Below are 6,000 nucleotides of genomic sequence, written 5' to 3'. Positions count from 1 at the left end.
GTGTATGTATCTCACACGTACACCACCACACTAGGCCCCAATTACTATTGTTTGTACCCCTAAAAGGATGGTTGAGCAGTAGGAGGAGGAGTATGGAACAGGCAGCACCCTCAAATCTTCAGAAGTATGAGATGAACCCCAAAAACTTGGAAAGGTGGATCTCACACGTAGCGACACAGACTATCACGCAATTTAATTGATCCCCAAAGGTTTTAATTGAATAGCGGAATAGAAAATATGATCAAAAAGAAAGTGTATGTATCTCACACGTACACCACCACACTAGGCCCCAATTACTATTGTTTGTACCCCTAAAAGGATGGTTGAGCAGTAGGAGGAGGAGTATGGAACAGGCAGCACCCTCAAATCTTCAGAAGTATGAGATGAACCCCAAAAACTTGGAAAGGTGGATCTCACACGTACCGACACAGACTATCACGCAATTTAATTGATCCCCAAAGGTTTTAATTGAATAGCGGAATAGAAAATATGATCAAAAAGAAAGTGTATGTATCTCACACGTACACCACCACACTAGGCCCCAATTACTATTGTTTGTACCCCTAAAAGGATGGTTGAGCAGTAGGAGGAGGAGTATGGAACAGGCAGCACCCTCAAATCTTCAGAAGTATGAGATGAACCCCAAAAACTTGGAAAGGTGGATCTCACACGTACCGACACAGACTATCACGCAATTTAATTGATCCCCAAAGGTTTTAATTGAATAGCGGAATAGAAAATATGATCAAAAAGGAAGTGTATGTATCTCACATGTACACCACCACACTAGGCCCCAATTACTATTGTTTGTACCCCTAAAAGGATGGTTGAGGAGTAGGAGGAGGAGTATGGAACAGGCAGCACCCTTAAATCTTCAGAAGTATGAGATGAACCCCAAAAACTTGAAAAGGTGGATCTCACACGTATCGACACAGACTATCACGCAATTTAATTGATCCCCAAAGGTTTTAATTGAATAGCGGAATAGAAAATATGATCAAAAAGAAAGTGTATGTATCTCACACGTACACCACCACACTAGGCCCCAATTACTATTGTTTGTACCCCTAAAAGGATGGTTGAGGAGTAGGAGGAGGAGTATGGAACAGGCAGCACCCTCAAATCTTCAGAAGTATGAGATGAACCCCAAAAACTTGGAAAGGTGGATCTCACACGTACCGACACAGACTATCACGCAATTTAATTGATCCCCAAAGGTTTTAATTGAATAGCGTAATAGAAAATATGATCAAAAAGAAAGTGTATGTATCTCACACGTTCACCACCACACTAGGCCCCAATTACTATTGTTTGTACCCCTAAAAGGATGGTTGAGCAGTAGGAGGAGGAGTATGGAACAGGCAGCACCCTCAAATCTTCAGAAGTATGAGATGAACCCCAAAACTTGGAAAGGTGGATCTCACACGTACCGACACAGACTATCACGCAATTTAATTGATCCCCAAAGGTTTTAATTGAATAGCGGAATAGAAAATATGATCAAAAAGAAAGTGTATGTATCTCACACGTACACCACCACACTAGGCCCCAATTACTATTGTTTGTACCCCTAAAAGGATGGTTGAGCAGTAGGAGGAGGAGTATGGAACAGGCAGCACCCTCAAATCTTCAGAAGTATGAGATTGTGTTCACTGTACCCCACAAAGATTGTGTTCACTGCACCCCACAAAGATTGTGTTCACTGCACCTCAAAAAGGATTTTGTTCACTGCACCCCACAAAGATTGTGTTCACTGCACCCTAAAAGGATTTTGTTCACTGCACCCCAAAAAGATTGTGTTCACTGTACCCCCCAAAGATTGTGTTCACTGCACCCCACAAAGATTCTGTTCCCTGTACCCCACAAAGATTGTGTTCACTGCACCCCACAAAGGATTTTGTTCACTACACCCCAAAAAGATTGTGTTCACTGCACCCCAAAAAGGATGTTGTTCACTGAACCCCAAAAAGGATTTTGTTCACTGCACCCCAAAAAGATTGTGTTCACTGCACCCCACAAAGATTGTGTTCACTGCACCCCACAAAGGATTTTGTTCACTGCACCCCAAAAAGATTGTGTTCACTGTACCCCCCAAAGATTGTGTTCACTGCACCCCACAAAGGATTTTGTTCACTGCACCCCAAAAAGATTGTGTTCACTGTACCCCCCAAAGATTGTGTTCACTGCACCCCACAAAGATTCTGTTCACTGTACCCCAGAAAGATTGTGTTCACTGCACCCCACAAAGGATTTTGTTCACTGCACCCCAAAAAGATTGTGTTCACTGCACCCCAAAAAGGATGTTGTTCACTGCACCCCAAAAAGGATTTTGTTCACTGCACCCCAAAAAGATTGTGTTCACTGCACCCCACAAAGATTGTGTTCACTGCACCCCACAAAGGATTTTGTTCACTGCACCCCAAAAAGATTGTGTTCACTGTACCCCCCAAAGATTGTGTTCACTGCACCCCACAAAGGATTTTGTTCACTGCACCCCAAAAAGATTGTGTTCACTGCACCCCACAAAGATTGTGTTCACTGCACCCCAAAAAGGATTTTGTTCACTGCACCCCAAAAAGATTGTGTTCACTGCACCCCACAAAGATTGTGTTCACTGCACCCCAAAAAGGATGTTGTTCACTGCACCCCAAAAAGATTGTGTTCACTGCACCCCACAAAGATTGTGTTCACTGCACCCCACAAAGGATTTTGTTCACTGCACCCCAAAAAGATTGTGTTCACTGCACCCCAAAAAGGATGTTGTTCACTGCACCCCAAAAAGGATTTTGTTCACTGCACCCCAAAAAGATTTTGTTCACTGCACCCCAAAAAGGACGTTGTTCACTGCACCCCAAAAAGATTGTGTTCACTGCAGCCCAAAAAGATTGTGTTCACTGCACCCCAAAAAGGATTTTGTTCACTGCACCCCAAAAAGGATGTTGTTCACTGCACCCCAAAAAGGATTTTGTTCACTCCACCCCAAAAAGATTGTGTTCACTGCACCCCACAAAGATTGTGTTCACTGCACCCCAAAAAGGATTTTGTTCACTGCACCCCAAAAAGATTGTGTTCACTGCACCCCACAAAGATTGTGTTCACTGCACCCCAAAAAGGATGTTGTTCACTGCACCCCAAAAAGATTGTGTTCACTGCACCCCACAAAGATTGTGTTCACTGCACCCCACAAAGGATTTTGTTCACTGCACCCCAAAAAGATTGTGTTCACTGCACCCCAAAAAGGATGTTGTTCACTGCACCCCAAAAAGGATTTTGTTCACTGCACCCCAAAAAGATTTTGTTCACTGCACCCCAAAAAGGACGTTTTTCACTGCACCCCAAAAAGATTGTGTTCACTGCAGCCCAAAAAGATTGTGTTCACTGCAGCTCACACACAGAAAAATGGATGTGGATCACTGACACCTGCCTATCTCCTATCCCACACCACACAGCAATATCGATTGTAGTTTGTAGAACACAGTTTCCCTAAAATTCAGCAGCAGCAGCCTCTCCCTAACAGGATTGAGAAGAGATCGTAGATCAGGATTGAGTGCAGAGTCACCCCACCCCCCACAAAGCAATATCGATTGTACTTTGTAGAAGACACTGACCCTATAATTCAGCAGACTCTATCCCTAAAATGCCTACAACTCGCCCTGCCTAAACACTCCGACCTGTCCCTCAATTCTATCCGGACACAAATGTTTTTTTCCTGCCTGTCTTTCCCTAATCAGCAGCCAGCACGTTGATGTGTGCTCTGTCCCTGTTCTAAGCAGCAGAATGAAGACGCTGCGGCTGCCTGGAACTTATAAAGACTTGGTCACATGCTTCAGACGGCCAATCACAGCTACTGAGACATTTGCAGGCATGGCTGGGATGGCTTAAGGCACACCAGTTAAACGATTGTTGATTGGCTGTTGAAAGCCCGCCATGAAAAGAGCGCCAAAGCATGCAAAACCCGGAAATAAAACGACCGAACACGGACACGGACACTTTACTGTATGTTCGGGTAAAAATCCGTGTTCGGTCGTTTTATTTCCGGGTTTTGCATGCTTTGGCGCTCTTTTGGGTACAAAAAATCCAATTATTCGGTACGAACACGAATAATACAGTCCGTGTTCGCTCAACACTAATGACAACTAAAATAGACAACTAAAAGGAGTGTATGTGCAATTTTATGTCCCTTGTGCCTATATATCAATCAGACCAGATCAAATAGAATTATTTAACATGATAATGTTTATTGCGGGGATTACATCTATTATAATATTTATTGCAGCTGCAGTAGGTAATGTAAAATTATATCAGAAGAATATTAAGAAAAAGCAAAAAGAATAGCTGAAAAATGTAATTAGCAATAGATACAAATCACAACGAATGATATGAAGCATCTTCTGCGTGCAAGTTCTTCAGGAATTTGTTGTGCCTTTAGCATGCAAGCCTTTAGTATGTAGCTTTTGAATGCATCTTGCAATTTCTTCTCTTGCATAAATGTTGACTTAATATTGCGCATTGTTGTAAAAAAATTGGAGTCTCTCTAAAAGAAAAACATGGTTATTGGTATTACAGAGAAGAAAATTAGTCTTGTGCCTACAGGCTTCAGCTTGCATGTGAGCAGTGCATACAGCAAGGGTTACAAAGTATTACATTGATTGTAATGACTACATTTTTTTTTTTTTTTAAACATAAACATGTTATACTTCCCTGCTCTATGCAATAGTATTACACAGAGCGCTCCCAAACTTCTTCTTCTGAGGTCAAGTGCTCTTGAGTCCTCCTCTTTTCAATGTGCCACCATAGGAAGTCACACACACAAACACACAACCTCGTCCGCGCCCCCTGCTCACAGGATTTGATTGACAGCAGCAGGAGCCAATAGCTCTTGATGCTGCCTCTCTGTACTGTGAATGCAGGGAGAGAGCCACTGCAGGCATACACAGCACCGGATCGAGTGAGGACTCATAAAAGTATTTTGGAAGAAGGAGGGGGGGGGAGTGGTAATACAAATGCCTGGACATTTTTTACCTTAATGCAGGGACTGCATTAAAGTAAAAAGATGTTATGTCTTTACAACCACTTTAAAGCCTAAGTTTATCAACCGCTTGCCGACCGCCCACAGTAATATTACTGCGGCAGAGCGGCTCCCCTGCGTCCGGTCACGTAGTAATACGTGACTGGAGTGCATGTGGTCTTGGCAACACGCACGTGCGCCACCAGAGCTGCACTCCCGCTGTGTTTAACAATAAAAATGACATAAATCTTTCCTGTAGTTAGTAGACGTGATAACTTTTGCACAAACCAATCAAAATACACTTATTGCTATTTTTTTTTTACCAAAAATATGTAGCAGAAAACAAATTGGCCTAAAATGTTAAAAAAAAAAATTTTTCTTAATTTTTTTTGGGGAATGTCCTATAGCAGAATGTGAAAAATATTGTTTTTTCCCAATTGTCGGTCATTTTTTGTTTATAGCGCAAAAAATAAAAATTGCACAGGTGATCAAATACCACCAAATGAAAGCTCTATTTGTGGGAAAAAAGGACATAAATTTTGTTTGGGTACAGCATCGCACGACAGTGCAATTGTCCGTTAAAGTAACGCAGTGCCGAATCGCAAAATAGGGCCTAAAACCTTCTGGGGCTGAACTGGTTAAAAAAAGTTTTTTTTAAAAAAAATCAACACAAGGGATGCTACTTACATTAAATGTGAAAGGGCCTTTGAGCTGCTAGGTGCGGAAATCTGAAGTCGTCTGATCTCCTCATACCCTTGCATTCGTAATCTTAAGGTGTTGCGAGGGTTGCCATGAGCCTAGGTGCCTGTAATAAGCACTCATCAAGAATGCCAACTATGCCTGCACTTTCTTCCCCCTCCTTCATTTATAGAAGCTATACAAATAGCTTCCATCAATGAAACACGGCCTATGAGTGGAGGAGGTGGACCTTTCATTTACCAACCCATCCTTCATTCATATATTACTTTCATTCTTGGAAGCTATAGTACAGC

General features: G+C 42.4%; 1 protein-coding gene across 1 annotated transcript in view; it reads right to left on the bottom strand.

The window, feature by feature from the left end:
• Window positions 1-4,218: 4,218 nt before the first annotated feature.
• LOC309548243 (uncharacterized protein) overlaps window positions 4,219-6,000 on the bottom strand; it is a 73,780-nt gene continuing 71,998 nt past the window's right edge. The window contains exon 11 of the mRNA XM_082248194.1: window positions 4,219-4,534. The gene's annotated coding sequence lies outside the window, so the exon portion shown is untranslated. The remainder of the gene's footprint in view (window positions 4,535-6,000) is intronic.

This window comes from Pelophylax lessonae (genome assembly GCF_965119305.1).
Source record: "Pelophylax lessonae genome assembly, chromosome: 2".
NCBI lineage: Eukaryota > Metazoa > Chordata > Amphibia > Anura > Ranidae > Pelophylax > Pelophylax lessonae.
The sequence above is the reverse complement of the archived record's forward strand: the minus strand, read 5'-3'. Positions and strand labels throughout refer to the sequence as shown.